This window comes from Urocitellus parryii, chromosome 2 (assembly GCF_045843805.1).
Source record: "Urocitellus parryii isolate mUroPar1 chromosome 2, mUroPar1.hap1, whole genome shotgun sequence".
NCBI classification, from domain to species: Eukaryota; Metazoa; Chordata; class Mammalia; order Rodentia; family Sciuridae; genus Urocitellus; species Urocitellus parryii.
Genome location: NC_135532.1, coordinates 39,871,593 through 39,891,386, shown reverse-complemented (window position 1 = coordinate 39,891,386; position 19,794 = coordinate 39,871,593). Strand labels below are relative to the sequence as shown.

At 37.0% G+C, this 19,794-nt stretch overlaps 1 pseudogene; it reads left to right on the top strand.

Annotated features, from left to right (window-relative positions):
• The first annotated feature begins 2,712 nt into the window (after positions 1–2,712).
• LOC113186298 (PAX3- and PAX7-binding protein 1-like) overlaps positions 2,713–19,794 on the top strand; it is a 69,813-nt pseudogene continuing 52,731 nt past the window's right edge.

The following is a 19,794-nucleotide window of genomic DNA, read 5'->3' as shown; positions in this document are numbered from 1 at the left end:
AGTTAGAGCTCAGATGGACCAAACAAAGAAACAGCCAGCAGAGGACTCTACTCCGTGGATGCTGTTGTCACTATGTGACCATTGGTCACCTGGACTCCCAACAGCTGCAGGACTGAGTGCCTACTGGCTGGGCTCCTCCACATGGGGTCCAGCCAGGAGCACACCTGGATCTACCTGGACATCATGTGTCCCTGCCCCCACCTACCAGAGTCATCAGACTGTTTACCCTGGGACCCTTCCCCTGCCCTGCTCTTCTCTGTCCTTTCTCCCATGCTCCTGGGATGGCAGAGATATTTCTTAATAAATTTGTTTTTCTCAAATTGCTTAGTCAAATTGATGTTCCAAAGATTTTTTAAAAAAGGCTAATGTCAAAAAGTGGGCGCAAGGGGTTTCCAAGAGAGGGTGAGAGCCTACCAGGCATCCTCTCCAAGGCCTGGACCACTGTGCCTCCCTCTCCTGTTCAATGTAGATAAACCTACTCACTTTGAGCCAGTATTGAGGAGGACTAACATCATCTATAGTACAAGGGAACTTGCTTGGCTTTAGCTAGTGTAGAAAGGGACTCAGTTACTTTATTGTAGAAGGGTCTCTTGCCTCTAGCCAATGTAGATGTGCACTCACTTGCTTTGACCCAGTGCCTTGGAGATTTACTCCCCTTAACCCAGTTGGATGGGTGTTTTTCCTTAGAGCCAGTGTAGACATGAATGAGTTTGAGCTCATGTCCTTTGGCAGAAGGCATCCCTCGCTGAGCTGTGTGGAGAGGGTGGGTGGCAACTGTTGGAGAAATCACATCTGAGAAGGCATAGGAGACCCCAGAGAGTTCTGTAACATCATCTCCTTCATACTGTTTGCTAGGAAGTCAGAGGGGGCCAGGGGTTAAGGGTGGGTCTGCCTGCAGCAGTGACTATGTGCCTCACCACCTGCCATGCTGCCTCACCACCCAAACCCTCCTCATGGCCCCTGCTGGAGGTAGGAGAGAAGGGAGCACATGGGGTTTGGGGAGTGCAGATGGCAGGCCATCTTATGGCTGCTATTTATATAAAAGCAAAGTGTTCCCATGTGGAATTGCTCTTTGCTTTGGGTTCCATTGATGCCAAAGTTTGTAAATTGAAGGGTGCACAAATGAAGAGTGGGAAGTACATGGGTTAGCCAAGAGGGGAGGTTTCTAACACCTTCCATCCCTGATAGCTCTTCAGGACTGTGAGCTCAGAGCTGTTCCTGCAACTTCTTGTGGCTATTTCCCTCAGTGGTCAGAAATGGATATCTTTAAATTAAAATGTGCCACATGCTTCATTTAGTAGCTTGTAATTTTCTGATAGGGCTCCCCCTTGTGAAATTATCAGATGTATGGAAGGGTTTTTTTGTTTAAAACAAAGAGAAACTCTTCACATTTTTTCTATAGAAAAATCCCAATGGTGGTGAATCCTCCCCACCCCAAGGCAAAGCCACTTCCCAGCTCAAGGCAGGGCACAGGGTGTACAGACAGGAAATGGCCATTTTCTGACCCAACCTTAGCCTAGGGAAGGGATTGCCTAAGAGCTGCCTGAAAGGTCACAATGTGCAGGAGGTTCTGGGAAGCAGGAGAGGCCTACTGAGGATCATGGAGGAGTGTCCTGGGGAGGAAGCCCAGGCCCAGGTGACAACTCCAGGCCCACACTAGGACAATCACAGACGTGTGGGATCCTGGAGGACGGGAGGGAGGCAGTGTAGAGGAGGAACGCCTTTTTGCATTTTGTGTGGTTGTTCTCAGGAGCAGAAGGACAGGGTGCCCTGGGCTGGCATTTGCCTCGAGGCCTGCCACTGGGCCAGGCTGGCACTTGTCAGGCAGGTGTTCTCCCTGTGGCTCCTAGAAACAGATGTTGGCCTTCCCTTAGAGTGCAAGGTAACTCTCCCTCTGTAGGTAGGAAGGAAGGGCTGTGTTACTTGCTTAATTATTTAAATATTTAGTCCTCAGGCTGAGGACTTTCTATTAAGTAGAACCCAAATCATGGGTTCCGTCTTTACAACTCACATTCACTTTTCCATGTCAGGTCCCAGATGCACGTCCCTCCCGCCACCAGGGCCTCCTTCTCCACAACCTCCTATGACCTCTTCTTTCTGATGGACTCAAGTGCAATCAAAGGGGGATGGTGACTGTGGTCAGTGCATGTCCCCACCTGACCGAAGTTTATCAGCAGGGTCTAGAAAGCCAGGCATGACATTCATCTTTACAAACTCTGAATAGGACTCTGTTTTACAATGACAGTTAAATGCCTCCCCTTTATTATAAAGTATGCAGCCTCAGGGAAAACATGAGAGTAACAGAAAATGATGAGTGCAACTGAACAGCTTTAAACACACTATCTATACAGTTTAGAAGAAATGGATCAATTTGTGGAAAAGTTTGAACTACCAGAAGAATGCAAACATTTACATGGTCCTGTGACCATTAAGAAAATTAAGTTCCTCATTTGAAAATCTCCAAGTAGCTCTTCAGGTATCGATGCTATCAGTGGCCATTTCTACCCTAGCCTCCTCATAAATAGAGACAATGTCCCTTGTGGTGACTGAGGCACAGAAATATCGAGGGTTGACACCTTGACCAGAAGCTAGGAAGCAGTCCTAATGGGAGAATGACCTTGATGATGATATCATGATTTTGGACATATATTCTCCAGAAGAATGAGAGAGTGTGTGTGCTGTTTTAAACCACTGTCTCTGTGGTGCGTTGTTATGGCTCCCTTAAGAAAGTCATACCCAGGGGAACAGAACTTACTAGAGACCAGCCAAACTGGTAAAGGGAATATTGTGTTTCATGGTGAAAGGATGAACAAGTAAGAATGCTTAAACTCAGCACCTTTATTCACCAGCGCTGGAAGTTCTAGCCAGAACATCAGGAAAAAAACAGCAAATGTAAAGCCTACAAAATCACTAAGAAAGAATTAGTTCCCATTTAAATATGACAGGATTTTACACAGAAAAAAAAATTAAAAACTTCTAAGAAGTCATGGAACTTATTAGTAAGTTCAGCAGGATTTCAAGATTCAGAATAAATATACAAAAATCCATTTTATTTCTCTACAGTAATAATGAAATTGTGGAAAATTAAGCTAAAAACACAACATCGTTTACAGCTCAAAAGAGGTACTCACCTGTAGTTCTAACAATTTATGGTATGTCCTTGAATACTGAAAAGTACAAAATCATGATGAAGGGAATCAAAGAAGATCCAAACAGAGGAAGAGACAGTCCATGTTTGTGACTCAGGAGATTTACTTGCATTTTCTTGTTGCAGGCAGAACCCAGTTCCTTGCCCTTGTGGGAATGCAGGTCCTCCTTCCTGTCTAGCTCTTTGCTGAGGAACATTCTCATTTTCTTGAGTCCACCTGCAGTCCACCAAGAGTCCTTGGCTTTTTTTTCCCCTTCCTTCACTTTCAGAGTCAGTAAAGCAGGTTGAGTCCCTGTCATATTTGACTTTTCCATTTCATCTTCCTCATCTAGTCTAGTTTTAGTTTTTAAGAGTTGTGTGATTAGATTAGACCAATTGGGTCATTGGGATAATCTCCTTATTTGAAGGTCATCTAATCAGCAACCTTATTTCCGGTTTTATTATGTGAGGTAATATATTTATAGGTTCTGGGTTTAGGTTGTACACATCTTTTGGTGGGCAGGGTGATTACCCTACCTACCACACATGCCTAGCCCTTTGGTGGCTTTCTGTTGCCTATGGCATTGTACATATGGTTTTTAAGATCACACCCTTTGCTCCTTGGTTGGTTCCACTTCTGATTCAGCTACCTGTGGGGCTTATCACAGGCCATATCTTTTTTTATTATTAGTTGCTCATGACAATACAATGATCTTGACATATCATACATTTGATTCAAATGGGGTATGCATTCTCATCTTTCCAAGTGTACAGGTTGCAGAATCACATTGGTTATACGGCTACGTATATAATACAGCAATACTAGTGTCTATTCTATTCTGCTGCCCTTCCTATTCCCCCCTCCCCTCCCCTCACCTCACCTCTCTCTACCCAATCTACTGTGACACATTTCTCTCTCTTTTTTCTTCCCCCTCACATCATCATACATGTGTTCTGTATAACAATGAGGGTCTCCTTCCATCTTCTGTGCAATTCCCCTTCTCCCTCCCATTCCCTCCCACCTCTCTTCCCTATTTAGTGGTAATCTTCTTCTGATGCTCTTCCTCCCTAATCTGTTTTGAGTCACCCCCTTTATATCAGAGAAGACATTCAGCACTTGTTTTTTTAGGGATTGGCTAACTTCACTTAGCATAATCTGCTATAATGCCATCCATTTCCCTGCAAATGCCATCATCTTGTTATTATTTTATGGTTAGTGTCTCAATGTGTATTCTCCCTTTAGAAACCTCTCTCCTTTCACTCAGTCAATAAAAGAGCAAAGAAACTGAACAGACACATCATAGAAGAAGAAATACAAGTGGTCAACAAATACATGAAAAAATGTTCATCTCTAGCAATTAGAGAAATGCAGATCAAAACTACACTGGGATTTAATCTCACTCCAGTCAGAATGGCAATTATCAAGAATACAAGTAACAATAAATGTTGGCGAAGATGTCAGGGGAAAACTGTGGGACTGTAAATTGGTGGAACTACCCTGGAAAGCAGTATGGAGAATCCTCAGCAAACATAGAATGTGACCACCATTTGAGCCAGTTATCCCACTCTTCAGCATATACCCCAAATACTTAAAACCAGCATACTATAGTGACGCACCACATCAATGTTTATATCAGCACAATTCACAATAGCTAAGCTATGGAACCAACCTGAAATATTACTCAGCCTCAAAGAAGAATGAATTTATGGCACTTGCAGGTAAATGAATGGAGCTGGAGAATATCATGCTAAGTGAGATAAGCCAATCTCCTCAAACTAAAGATCAAATCTTTTCTCTGATATATGGATGTTAATTCATAATAATGGGGGTTTGGGGGCTAGGGAAGAATAGAGGTACTTTGGATTAGGCAAAGGAAAGTAAAGCAAGGGGAGGAGATATGGAGGTAGAAAGGATGGTAGAATGAATTAGACATTATTACTGTATGTGCATATATGATTACATGACCAGTGTGATTCCACATTATGTACAACCAGAAGAATGAGAAGTTACACTCCATTTATGTATGATGAGTCAAAATGCATTCTACTGTCATGTATAACTAACTGGAACAAAATTTTTAAAAAAGAGAATTCATAATATTTGAAATGATTAATTTCAATACATGAGAATATCTAGGTCAGGCATAGTAAAATAAATGAGAAAATAAATAAAAGTCACCAAAAGCTAGCACCAAGGAACTTACCAACACCAATAAAAATACATTAATATTTAACAATTAAAATTATTAAATTCCAATGTATTACTTTTAATATAAATTCCCTAGAACAAGGAATGGAGAAACATACATATGAATAAACTCTGAGAATCTTCCATAAATAAAGATATGAATTCTCACCCTTAGGCTGTACTCCAAGCAAAAACCCATGTACAGATCTAAACCTAACCATCTCTATCTAACCATCTATCTTCACATATTGCTGCAAAATGAAGCAGGGGAATATCAGTTACAAAGCATAGACCATGAAGACCATCAGAGAAACATATTCCCCACAGACAATAGCTAAAGCAAAAGTAGACTTTCATTAGTTGTGATGGAGTTGGGAAGGAAACAAAACAGTATCATCAGTGATGGGGGAAAATAATTAGTCAATAATTTAACATGAAATTACTTAAAGACATACAAACAATAAAAGGGCCAGTCATTCACAGATCTGTACTGAAAGATCTACTGAAGTATATGCCAGAGAAAAGATGAGAGATTTTAAGAAACAATGATAAGCACTAAAAGTAATTTATAATATTAATACTTCAAAATACCCACATAGAAAAATTATTTTATTGTTTGCATTATAATATTAAGATTGAAGATCAGGAGAGCTGTTGAATAAGAAAAAAAAACAGGCTTAGTTGATAGGAAAATTCCAAAATTCAATAAATACAGGTTCAACCAAAAATATTTACAGCTAAAAATTTATGTAAAAATATAAAAATCAAGATTGAGCTTTCAGCTTCCAAATAAAGAAAAAACTAATGCTTTACCAATACAAAATAGAGAAAACCAGGAAACAGGAATAATAAAGAAAAAAAGGTCATGTGTGATAATTTTGTTCAATCCTAATAATTTGGAATACCTGAATAAAATGAACACAGTATCAAACTGGATCTATTAGTATATCAGTAGCCTTGCCAACATTTAAATATATAACTTCTGATTCCCATTTCATTGTGTATATTATGTTAATATATTGTTTAAATTTGTTTACCAATGATATACTTAGCATCATTCTCTTATTATCAGAGGAGAGCGTGAGCCACAGTATTTTGCTTAATGTATTCTTTGTAAGAATTGAATTTTTTAAAAGGATTTGGAAGGTAAAATTGCTCATATATGTCATGAAATATTTGAATATTATTGGAATTAAAGTTTAAAGGATTTAAGTCATCTGAGAAATTTTTTTTATGGAGGAGGGCTATATAATTCTTCCACAGAGTCATTTTGTTTATAGAAATTAATTCTGATATTTTTCTTTGTTATTTTTAAAAAGACTGTCCATCTCTTCTGATGCCCATTTTGAAAAAGTGTACTTTCTTAGAGTGTCATGCTGGGCACAGGAGAAAAGATACCCAAGGAGCCTGGACACCATTTTGTGGCCATAGCGTAAGATTATCCAATCTTTGCATTTCCACTTATGTGTAGATAAGCTCAATCCTGACATAGAAAAAAAAAATCACAAGTGACAAACTAGCATTTATCAAATATATGAATGGATTAATAAGCGAAACTCAAATAACTTAAATGGACTATAAGTGAAATATATACAGATGGAATTGAGATTATTGTTAGGGCTACATGAAACATGTTACTTCCAGATGTGATTCCTCTATAAGTGCATGTTTGTGTAATATAACAACTGAAGCAGAACTAAACTCAACAAATTCAGCACTACTGTTTTGGTTCCGCTCACAGTAGGTGTGACCTAATAGGACCTCCAATGATATTCTATGGTAAGGTTTGGCAACCTCTTGTTAGGCAACAGTTTGTTGGATGTGGTCTGAATAGCTCCCCAACTCAACCCTCTGATCTTTGATACCTTCTCTCTCATTTGTTCCACAGTCTTGTGTGTTCACTGCTGCTTTGTTGTGTAAATATGAATAACTAATTATATATTTAATTATTTATTCATTCAACAAATAATTATTGTGTATCCAGGCACTGTTTAGACATCAAAAGTAGCCCTAACAATAATCTCAATTCCATTGGTACATATTTCACTGTTTAGACATCAAAAGATATAGAAAGATCAAGAAGGAAGGAAATGATTAGTTTTTAAGCACTTATTAAAAAATTGGTTAAGAGCCAGTTCTTTTTTGCATCATTGTGAGATTTTATCTCACATTTTTTGCCAGAGCTGAGTCCTCACATGACTACTTATATATGGTTCTATCCTTGTGTGTTGTAGTGCAGATATTGTTCACATGACGATACAAGCAGTGAATACAAGAAATTTCAATATAACAAGGGAGAATGATTAAGAATGTTATTATATATACAGCAGAATAACTTATGAGTCCTGAGGCTATGCTCTATGTTGTCTGCCTTTATACTCTTGGAGGAGATATTTATTCCCCAATAGAAAGGATGATTCAAAAAAAGTGTGATTCAAAGATTAGGGTTGGGGCTGCATGGAGTTTCTGACTTCTGAATGCAATTACCGTTATGGTGATAGCCATCTTGTATTCTCCAGTAGTAACTAAAATTTTTTTGAGATAATTCTGATGTAAGAATGGCCACTCATACTACCAAAAGCAATATACAGACTCAATGTAATCCCCATCAAAATATCAATGATATTCTTTTTTTAATATTTTATTTCTTAGTTTTCGGCAGACACAACATCTTTGTTTGTATGTGGTGCTGAGGATCGAACCCAGGCCGCACGCATGCCAGAGGGGCACGCTACCGCTTGAGCCACATCCCCAGCCCCTCAATGATATTCTTTACATAACTAGAAAAACATCAGTCCTAAAATTCACCTGCAAGAATAAAAGACTCAGAATAGCCAAAGAAATTTTAAGAAAAATAAATGCAACACTGCAGACATCACAGTATCTGACTTCAAATTATACTACAGTGCTATAATAACAAAAACTGCTTGGTACTGGCATAAAAACTGACACATAGACCAATGGTACAGAATATATGAAACAGAGTCAAACCTACACATCTACAGTTTTCTGATCCTTGACTAAGATGTCAGAAAGATACATTGAAGAAAAGACAAATGGTACCGGGAAAATTGATTATCCATATATAGAATAATGAGACTAGACTCTTATCTCTTACCCTGCACAAGAATCAACTCAAAATGGATCAAAGCCCTGGAAATTAGAGCAGAAAATATGCAACTCCTAAAAGAAAACACAGAGTCAACACTTCAGCACATAGACATAAGAAACAAATTTCTCAATAGGACCCTAAAGCTCAAGAAATAATGCCATAAGTTTAATATATGGGATGGCATCAAATTATAAAGATTCTGCAGAACAAAGGAAAGAATTAGGAATGTGAAGAGAGAACCCATAGGCTGGGAGATAATGTTTCCTAACTACTCTTCTGACATAGGTTTAATATCTAGAATACATAAAGAACTCAAAAAACTTTACACCAAAAAAATCAAATAACTTAATTAATAAATTGACCAATGAATTAAACAGACAATACTCAAAATAAGAAATGCATTGCATGGCATTTGCAGGGAAATGGATGGCACTAGAGCAGATTATGCTAAGTGAAGCTAGCTGATCCCTAAAACACAAATGCCAAATGTCATCTTTGATATAAGAAGAGCAACTAAGAACAGAGCAGGGAGGAAAAGCATGAGAAGATGATCACCATTAAACAGGGATGAGAGGGGGGAGGGAAAGGGAGAGAGAAGGGAAATTGCATGGTAATGGAAGGAGACCCTCATTGTTATACAAAATTACATATAAGAGGAAGTGAGGGGAAAGGGGAAAAAACAAGAGAGTGAAATGAATTATAGTAGATGGGGTAGAGAGAGAAGAGGGGAGGGGAGGGGAGCGGGGATAGTAGAGGATAGGAAAGGCAGCAGAATACAACATACACTAGTATGGCAGTATGTAAAAAAGTGGATATGTAACTGATGTGATTCTGCAATATGTATACAGGGTAAAAATGGGAGTTCATAATCCGCTTGAATCAAATGTATGAAATATGATTTCAAGAGCTTTGTAATGTTTTGAACAACTAATAATTTTAAAAAATTTAAAAAAAGAAATGCAAATAGCCAACAAACACATAAAAAACGTTCAATATCATTAGCAATTTAGGGAAATGCAAAGCAAAATTATACTGAGATTTCATCTCACACCAGTCAGAATGGCAGTCATTGAGAATATAAATAATAATAAATGCTGGACAGAATGTGGAGAAAAAGGAGAACTTTTACACTGTTGGTGAGATTGCAAATTAATACACACACTATGGAAATCATAGTGGAAGTTTCTCAAAAGACTAGACATGGATCCACCATATGACCCAGATATACCATTCCTTGGTATTTTTCTGAAGAATTAAAGTCATCTACTACAGTGATACATGCATATCCATGTTTATAGCAGCACAATTCACAATAGCCAAACTACAGAACCAGTCTAAGTGTCCATTATGGATGAACAGATAAAGAAGATGTGGCATATATACACAATGGAATCTTATTTTGGTTATAAAGAAAAATGAAATGATGTCATTTACAGGAAGGTGGATGGAACTTGAGAACATCTTGTCAAGATAATTAAGTCAAACTCAGAAAGTCAAGGATTATACGTTTTCTCTCACATTGAAGCCAGAGAGGAGAAAGAAAAAGAAAGGTAGAGGTGGGTCTCAGGGAAATCAAAGAAGATCACAGAAGAAAGGCACAAAGGGGTGGAAGATAGGAGGGAGGGGCGGGGTTCTGGGGAGTGATATTAGCCTGATTATATTGTATATCATGTGCATGTATAAATATGTAACAATATATCTCATCATCATATACAACTATAATGCACCAATTAAAATGTGGAAAAGAATGACTGTTCTACAGTTTAATTCTTTTGCAGTTCTGGAAAACATCACTAAGTCAACAATGAACATATTCCTAAAAATTAAATAAATTTCCTGAATGTGTATGTTATTCATGTTATAGGTTGCTTTCTGTTTAGTTGCTTAACTTTGTAGCCATTATTTTCAATTTCTAGTGACTGAAAAAGCATTTTAAAAACCAAATTAATTGCCATAGTTATTATTATCAGCATCCCTTCCACATAACCATCTCCAGAGAGAAACTCATTTTATAGAATGATTATATACTAATGTAAGTGAACTATAGAAATGGTATTGTTTTCCATTGCTCAAAGTACATGAATAGAAATCCAAATGTGATATAAACTCTCAAAATACCTATGGAGAGACTGGTTGGAATTCTACACTTGGAAGATGTTCTTCTATTTAGGCTTTTCTAGCATCTCTTGCTTATGAAGTTTATAATCCACCCATCCCCATGTTACATAAGCTTCAAAATTAGTATCTTTATTGTGTGGGTGCCTTTTCCTCTAGCATCAGTATAATTGAGGGAGAGAAAGTGATACAGGCTGCTAGAGTTCACATTTACCCAAGATTTACAGCTTTACATTGGTTATTTTATTATGTATTTGCCGGAATTATACCTCCTTGGTAAGTTAAAAGGTATGCTTTCCAAACAAATATTCTATTAAAGTTCCATTTGCAAAAAGATTATGTCAAGACTTCATGAGGACATTAATATGATTCTTCTTCATCTCCAAATTTCTGTACAACATAAACAATATTTTCCTGCCTGATTACATTCCCTTGTTGGCAAAATAGGAACGGTGCTATTTAACTTGTAGAAATAACAAAAAATAGAGGGAACACACACACTTTGTAACTTCTAGAGGCCTATTCCATTTGGTAACAACTTGGCAGTTTGACTTTTCTTTGTTAGTTCTCTCATCATTAAATCAGCTGCACAGTTGAACCTCTTCCTGAGAGAACTACTTCCTCTCATATGCAACTATATATGGGATCCAGTTCTTGAATTCTATTGGTCACTTAGGCACCTGGGGAGTATTTTCAGATTCCTGTGTGCTCACCAGTACACAATGAAATGCAGGGAGTATTTTTAAATTCAAGCCAACACTGTTGATTATCGCAAGGTGGTCAGCACCTCACCAGGGTAATTCTTCCTGCTCAGGAGAGGTTAAGTCACCTGAGAAAAATATAGTCTGAACTAATTAATGAAGAAATAAGAGACAAAGTCAGAGTTAGTTTTTAAAGCAGAGTGCCTAATAGATTCTTCCAGTCCTGGTAGGAGCTAGAACAGAGCAGTTAAAAATTGGCTCCTATTCTTTATTTAAGGGAGGGCATTAAGCAGGTTTCAGCAGGTGGGGTCTTGCTTCATAGTGTCTTGCAGTCAACAGATTGACTGGCAACTTAGCAAGTCACACCTATTTCTGGGAGGCTGTGTGGCTAGGTGGCTGCAGCAGGTCACCCATCTCTGGTGCTGTGTGGAACCTTTGGGCAGAACTGAATAGGAGCTCACATGTATCTGGGCAATCTCAACCAGCAGGATCAGTGCTGGAAGTTCCCAGATACCAGATTTTCCTATTCACTGGCTAAGGTACATACACAGTTCACAGACGGCTCTCGGATAGATGATTTTCCATATGCATTTATTTTTTAATTATTAAATATTTGAAACATTTAGATAAATACAAAATAATACAAAAATAAATGCAACAAGTACCTAGATTACATTGTTTCACCCTGTTGACATCCCAATACTGTACAATATCTTCTTCAGATTATTTTTTTTTAAAAATCAACAAAATGAGGCTCTTTGTACTTCCCTTCCTTCTCCTTTCTGCTATATCTCACTACAAAAATAACAAAACAGAGTATTTTCAAATTCAAGCCAACACTGTTGAATTTGAAAATACAAATTCAAAAGAAACATAATTTGGTGTTGATCATTCTTCTTCATATTTGTTTTACTCTCTATCTAGAGTTCTTTTGTGGCTATATAAACTTTATATACATGCTCAAATGCAATATGCAATTTTCTATAATGCTTTTTCACTCAATACCATGTTTGGAATTTATTTTCACTGCTATATGGTACTTCATCTTCCGAATATATTCTAAATTATGGTCCCAATCTCCTCTTAATAAATACAGAAACAACCTATGTACTATCACTAAAAATGACACAGTAAATATGCTTATATCCTTCTCCCTGGCCACACGCACCTAAATATTACTAGGATATATTTCTACAAGTGGAATTGCAGAGTTGTAGAATATGAATACCTTCAGCTTTAGCATACATTGCAAATTGCTCTTTAAAAATAATTGCAAACTTTCTTCTGCTAGATAGATGTGATAGTTTTCCTTTCTGTACATTCTTCCCAGCAGGTAGGGAGGTCAAACTACTTTTTCCCATTTTATTGATGTGAAATGGTATTATATCATGGTTTTAATTTACAGTTCTCATTGCTAATGAATTAGAACTTCTTTTCAAGTTTTTTGATCACGTATGTTTCCTCCTCCATGAAGTTGGAACTCGGTGAATGTATTATACTACTGCAGGGAGAATATATCTCATTCACATTTCAAAGTGTCTCTCTTAGAATTAGAAAACAGCAGACTTTCCATCTTTCATATTAATAGTAAAATATGGACCCTAAACTAATAGACACTGAATTCATCCACTTTTTGCTACTGCAATAAAACACCTGAATTAAGCTAATTTTATTTTTAAAAGAGGTTTATTTAGGTCACAGTTTTAGAAGCTAAATGTCCAAATAGAATATTGGCACATCCAGTGAGGGCACCACAGCAGATGGAGGGAATGCACACATAGAAGCAAGAGATCACACAGCCAAAACAGGAAGCTAGAGAACTCCTGGGACCCCAGGATCCCTTCTTAGGTCCCCAGTTGATCTAATGACCTCCCACTCAGCTCCACCTCTTAATGTTCTCACCTCCCAAAATCTTCACGCCGAGGACCAAGCTCCCAACACATGAAACCTCTGGGGACTAACTAATGTCTGAACATCGTGGGCACCATTTCAATTTCCAACTCAGAAGAAGTATGAATATGAACAAAATGTAAACAATACCAACTCTACCCATTTACAAAACATAATAGCCTTCCATGAATCTCTACAAACAAGACCTCTATTTGGCCTCACTGATCAGAATTATGCCACATGGGCACACCCGCAGTAGTGAATATTGGGTACACATTATTTACTACTATGTAATGTAATGAATTATATTAATATAAATATAAATACAAGACATTAATGTAAATAGAAATGTTAGTAATATATTAATATAAATAGAAATTTAAGTAAGAATGACTCCTTCTTTCAAGTTCATCTGGGCCAGTAAATTCTGTTCCAACACCTCTATGGATCTTATGAATGCATTTGTATGTAAAGACATATCCACAAATTGTTACTTAAAAGTAGGTACATTGTACCTTAACTACTTTTTATTTGTTATACATTTGTCTTTTCTCCAGCTATTCACTAATATAAATATTGCTTTGGTGAACATACTGGTAAATACAATTAATTTTAGATACAGTGGTGACTATATCCTTACAAGTATACAGAGATACTTTTGTACTAGTTATGGTCTATAAGTCACCATTAACACTAAATTAACCAATTCTGTGACAGTGCTTCTGGGGAAATATAGAACATACAAGATTCTAGGCACTTTTTTGACAATGAATTTACATAATCTTTTTTTCTGTGTGTTTCTGTTTTAAAGACACCTTATTGACATTGAACTCATGGCCAGTAGCACTACAGTTCATATCTGGAAGAAGTTCATCTAACACACACATCTTCTCTGTAAGGCACAGCCCACTTGAGGGGCCCTTTTAAATATTAAAATCACCACCAACAACAATAAAAATTCTACTAAAGAGCATGGAAAGGACATTTGTTTACAGTATGAAAGTTAAAATAAGACAGTATCACCTTGTTAAACTTCCACTGGGAAATTTTCACCTGTCTGTACATGTCCATAAATGACCAGAAAGCAGGATGGGTTTTGACTTGGAGGTTACAAATGATTTTAATGAGTATAAGAATTCACAGGTTTAGAACCTGCAAATAATGAACATTAGTTGTACAATCAAAATGATTATATATTGAGGTATGAATAATTTTGTACTCCATACCTCCATTAGAATATTTATGAGTTATATTACCCAGATTGTTAATAACAGAAACAAATATTGAACAGGCAAAAAGAAAAAGAAAGAATATTGATTCTAGTAAGCAAACCCTGGGAAGGGCCAAGATGCTTAGATACAGAAACCAAATTTGTCAGGACCCTCTATTTCTTGACTCTGTCTGCTTTGAGATCTCCATTGTGTCAAACCAGCTTTATGGTATATGGCCAGGGGCATGCCTACACTCAGCTCTGAACTCTGAACTCACATTCTATTACCAAATATTCCAGAATGAAAGGAAGCTATTCTGAAATGTTAGGGAAGGAGCTCCGTAGTCCTGCCCCGAGTCCTGTGTTATCGCCTATGGTTTGCAGAGGCAGGATTTATTACCACAAAGTCAGAAGCCCAGTTTTGGCCTCTACAGAGGTGCTATCTGCTGTCTACCCAACATCGTATCTGTCTCATTTGTTCTTTCCCTAGTAGACTCATTTTTTTTTCCCAAAGCAGAAGGCATGACATTATTCACCTAATATTTTCACCACCTAAAAAGGAAATGGGAGTCAGTGCTTAATGTTTATTAAATAAGTATTACCAGATCGCACTCCAGAGGGATGCTTTCTTAATATTTACCCAGAGTTCTGCCAACAATGAGTTATATCATTTTAATCCAAATTTTCTAAATACTAACAAAGAACACCTTCAATAGAAAAAGAACTCCAAAAGATAAACATACCACAGGAAGATCACATGGGAGTAAAAATATGAATTTTAGGCCTTGGTTATAAAACTTATTTAAAAAGAACAGTTCTGTAAAAACCTGAAATTTTGGATACTTTATGTGCAAGAAAGAAAAACAACCCGGTATAATACCGATTATAATACCGATTGACTTTCCAGATATTAAAGTGATTTAAGAAGTTTTTCCCCAAGCGTTAAGTAAATGTAAAACTTTACTGTTTAGAGGACTTCCTATTCTAGAAACACCACTTCCATAGTCAATCCTTGGATTTGTGGGTCTATCTATAGTCAATTAAATTAACAAGCTTCCTTCAAAATCATCGAGTTCAGAAACAATTCCCTTCTTCAGCCACTCATTTGTAAACACCCAGGGAAAACAGACTATGAATGATGGATACTATTCCTGCCTAGCGGAGATAATCATGAAATGTATTACAAACTGGTTATTAATTGCTTTCCCATTATCACTGCTTCTCACATCAGAGAGAATAATTAAAAATTAGTACATTTATACAGACTTTCATACCTTCTAAAGTACTTCCAGATTGTATCACATTGTTTCTGTTATAGAAGAGAAGCCTGATATTGTTCCTGTTTTATTTAAGATTCCATCTTAAGGCCATATAATTAAGTTTATTAGCATGAGGCAGAGGGCCCCCGAATCTTACCAAAATATATCTTTCAAGGGCATTTAAAAGGACATTCTGTAGCCAAAGTTATTAGCCTTAAGCAGCCAAGCATTCTGACACTGCTTGACAGAAGTCTCTGTTTTGACAGTCAATCCTGTGGTCTTCGTTTGAGGAGGAAAGAATTCCCTAGGAAGTTTTCACTTGAAAGGTGTTCAGCACAGTCATGGTGTGATAGGAGGAAAGGGGCACAAGGTTTGAGTTTCAGAGCTGAATTCTGTTCATACTCTGTTGCCTGGGAGACCTTGACCAAGTTGTTCAATTTCCTTGGGATTTTTTTTCTTTCTTTAACAAATGGTGAAATAATTCGAAATATATAACTCTATTACAAAAGGTTCTTATAAAGATTGACTGAGATAATGCATGTGAAAAGCAGAATTAAAAACTACTATTTATAATTACATGACAACTCTATTTGTGTACCTCACTAAAAACTCTACTAGACAAAATGTTTCATGAAGATAGATTCTCTGTTTCTTTTTTAAAATCTTAATTATTCCAATTAAGGTAGATCATCATAACTGTTATATATATTTCTAGTAAATGCTGTCAGTAAATATTTATGTAAAATAATTATGTAAAAGCAGAAGAAGTAATCTAAACACAGGAGAAACTGTATTTTCCCAGTATTCCAAATTTAACCCTGGAAAGGTTGAGAAAAGGCCTTGGAGAAGCTAAAATATATTTTATAAATATGTTCCAAATACTATTCTAAGTCTTTACAGAATTATCTTATTCATGAGAATATAACTAACAAATAATAATTACCCCTACTTTTATAGGCAAAGCAACACCCTGAAGGCTGATGTATTTGCTAATCTCACCCACTATGGTTCAAATCCAGATCATCTTCTCTTCAAGGCTCTTGCTGTTTGGATTCCACTGCCTTTCCCTAAACGCAGTGGATTTCCTTGGATCTATTAGTCATGATTAAATAAAGGGAACCCACTTTCTATTTGGCCCAAGATTGAGGCCTGCTCTGTCAGCTATCTGTCCTTATGTCTGCAATAATCACTGTTAGTTTGAAGATTTTAGAGCAGTGTGTCTCAAATTGTGTTCCATGGAAAAGTGGTCCCATGCTGTGATCCAGGAAAAATTCACATATTATATCTTTCCATGGACAGTCAGAATGTCACTTTTAATTTTTTAAATTTTTATTTGTTATTTTTAGTCATATGTGAAAGTAGAGTCTCTTTTTGACATATTTGTACAAACATGGATTATATCTTATTCTAATTAAGATCTAGTCATATCTGGATGTACACAAATGGTGAGATTCATTGTGGTGCATTCACGTATGTACATAGGAAAGTTATGTCAGAGTCATTCCACTGTTTTTCTTTTCCTATCCCTCTCCCTTCCCTTTATTTCTCTTTGTCTAATTCACTGAACTTCTATTCTTCCCCTCCTACCTTTTAATGAGTTAACATTCACATATCAGAATATTCGACCTTTGTTTTGGGGGGACTTGCTTATTTCACTTAGCATCATAGTCTCCAAATCCATCCATTTGCCAGCAAATGTCATAAAATCATTCTTCTTTATGGCTGAGTAACATTCTATTGCATATATTTACCACATTTTATTTATCCATTCTTCTATTGGAGGATACCTTCCATAACTTAGCTATTGTGAGTTGTACTGTTATAAACATTGATGTGGCTGCATCACTGTAGCATCCTGATTTTTAAATCCTTTGTATATATACTAAGGAATGGTCAATTGGTGTTCCATCCCTAGTTTTTGAGGAATCTCCATACTGCTTTCCATGATGGTTGCATCAATTTTCAGTCCCAACAGCAACATATAAGTGTGCCCTTTTCCCCATATCCTCACCAAAATTTTTTTATGATTTATATTCTTGATAATTGTCATTCTAACCAAAGTGAGATGAAATCTCAGTGTGGTTTTAATTTGTATTCTTTAATTGCTTGAGATGCTGAATATTTTTTTATATATTTGCATACTGTTCATATTTCTTATTTTGAGAAGTGTCTGTTTAGTTCCTTTTATTATAAAAAATAATGCTAGGATGTCTTACATCAAGGAAATCTGTCCAATTTTCTATAGCCCAAAGTGTCCTTTGATCATAAAACCCTTAATATATATTAATTAATACTTACTTAGTACATATGACACACAAGAGAGAGAGGGAGACTTCCTCTTCTCATAAAGGTCTGTTGTAACACCTAGAATAGAAACTTCTACCACAAGCAACCTGCCCTTTCAGGGAAAAACTGTGCTTAATTCTGAAAATTCTGCCTGAGCCTGAGGAGGCAGTACAGTATTAGGAAGCTTCATTCTAGACATGTACATTCCAAACATTCTTCAAAGTATTTTATGAGTAATGAAGCTAATATTCCAATTGCTAAATAAGTTTTCTAAATTCACCCCTCAATTGGCTATAAACTTGGAGGATTAGATAGCCATTATTATCATCTCCAAAAAGACTCTTGGAGCTAACTTTGCTTGTTGTTCCCTGTGATGCCTTCCCAGCTAGTAGTAGGGCTTGGGGTGAGAGCAGAAAAGTTCTGCAGAATGTCACTTTTGATCACATCTGTTCTTTCCTGGGAGTCACTTTATTTCAATCCTTGAAATTCACTCCTATTGCTAGATGTGGTAGTGCACGCCTGTAATCCCAGCTCTAGGGAGGCTGACACAGGAGGACCGAAAGTTTGAAGTCAACCTCAGCAAATTAGAGAGGCCCCAAGCAACCCAGTGAGACCCCATTTCTAAATAAAATTATATATATTTAAAAATAAATGAAAGGGGGTCTGGGAATATGGCTCAGTGGTAAGTGCTCCTCGGTTCAATCCTCAACACGAAAATAATAATGATGATGATGATGATGATGATGATGATGATAACAACATTCACTCATATTAGGAAAGAGCTTTTTCTCTCCCATTCAACAAGTTGTTTTCTTAATCTGATTTTGGCGATCGTATTATATATTCTGGGAAAGTGGACAAGTAAAATAAAGTTGCTCAACTAGAATGACATCTTGGTTCTGTACACTATTTTTAACAGACTCACAGGCACTAAGTTTTTAACAACAAGCTCAGGATCTCTTTTTCTGCTCTATGAGGAGAGAGCTCATGCCCGACTTATGCACTCTCTCTCTGGTACCTCTACTTTATGGGGCACTAGGAAATATGTTGAATAAACAAATCACAGGAGCATTATCGGCCACCCTTGGGTTAGTTGCTAGTCAACTCCTGTCAACTGTGCCTAATAAGTAGATAAGACAACACCAGGGCCTACAAATTCTACCTAGTTCTCTTCCTTATTCCTGAAGTAATATTCCCAGAGAATGTGGCCAGGAAAATGATATTCTTATGATAAGGTTTGGGCTCAAATCCCACATAGTTCCCTAAAGAGTGGAGTTCGACATAGTGAAACAACCAAGATTTCTGCCTAGGAAGGGCAGCCCTAGGGACACTAGCTCATGATGCATACCTTTTTGATCCCATCCATTCCAGTTGTTCACTCTAATACAATTTGCAGGAGTGGTTAAGAGAAACAGAGGTGGAGTAAGGTATTAATTTCTCCCCAAATGGGATCCAATCTGTGAACTATTTCATAGTACCAATCCCACAGGCAAAATTCAAAAGTGGCTGTAAAGATTAATTTTATTTTCCAACTTGACTGGCCTATGTGGTGCCCAGATATTGGGTTCAACCTTTTTCTGGGTATTTCTGTGTGGATATTTTCTATAAGAGATTAACATTAGAATCAGAAGGATAGACTGCTCCCTTCAGCATGGGTGTCCCCATTCATTTCACTGAAGTCTTGAATAAAATAAAGGCTAAGAAATTGCTCTGTCTTTCTGACCATCTTCAAGCTGGGATATTGACCTTCCTCTCCTTTCAGACTCAAACAGACTGAAGTTTACACCTTTGGCTCTCCTGGTTCCCAGACCTTCAGACTTGAACTAGAAATATATCACTTTCTATCCTGAGTCTCCAGTTTATCAACTGCAGATCTTAAGACTTCTCAGTTCCATAATTATATAAG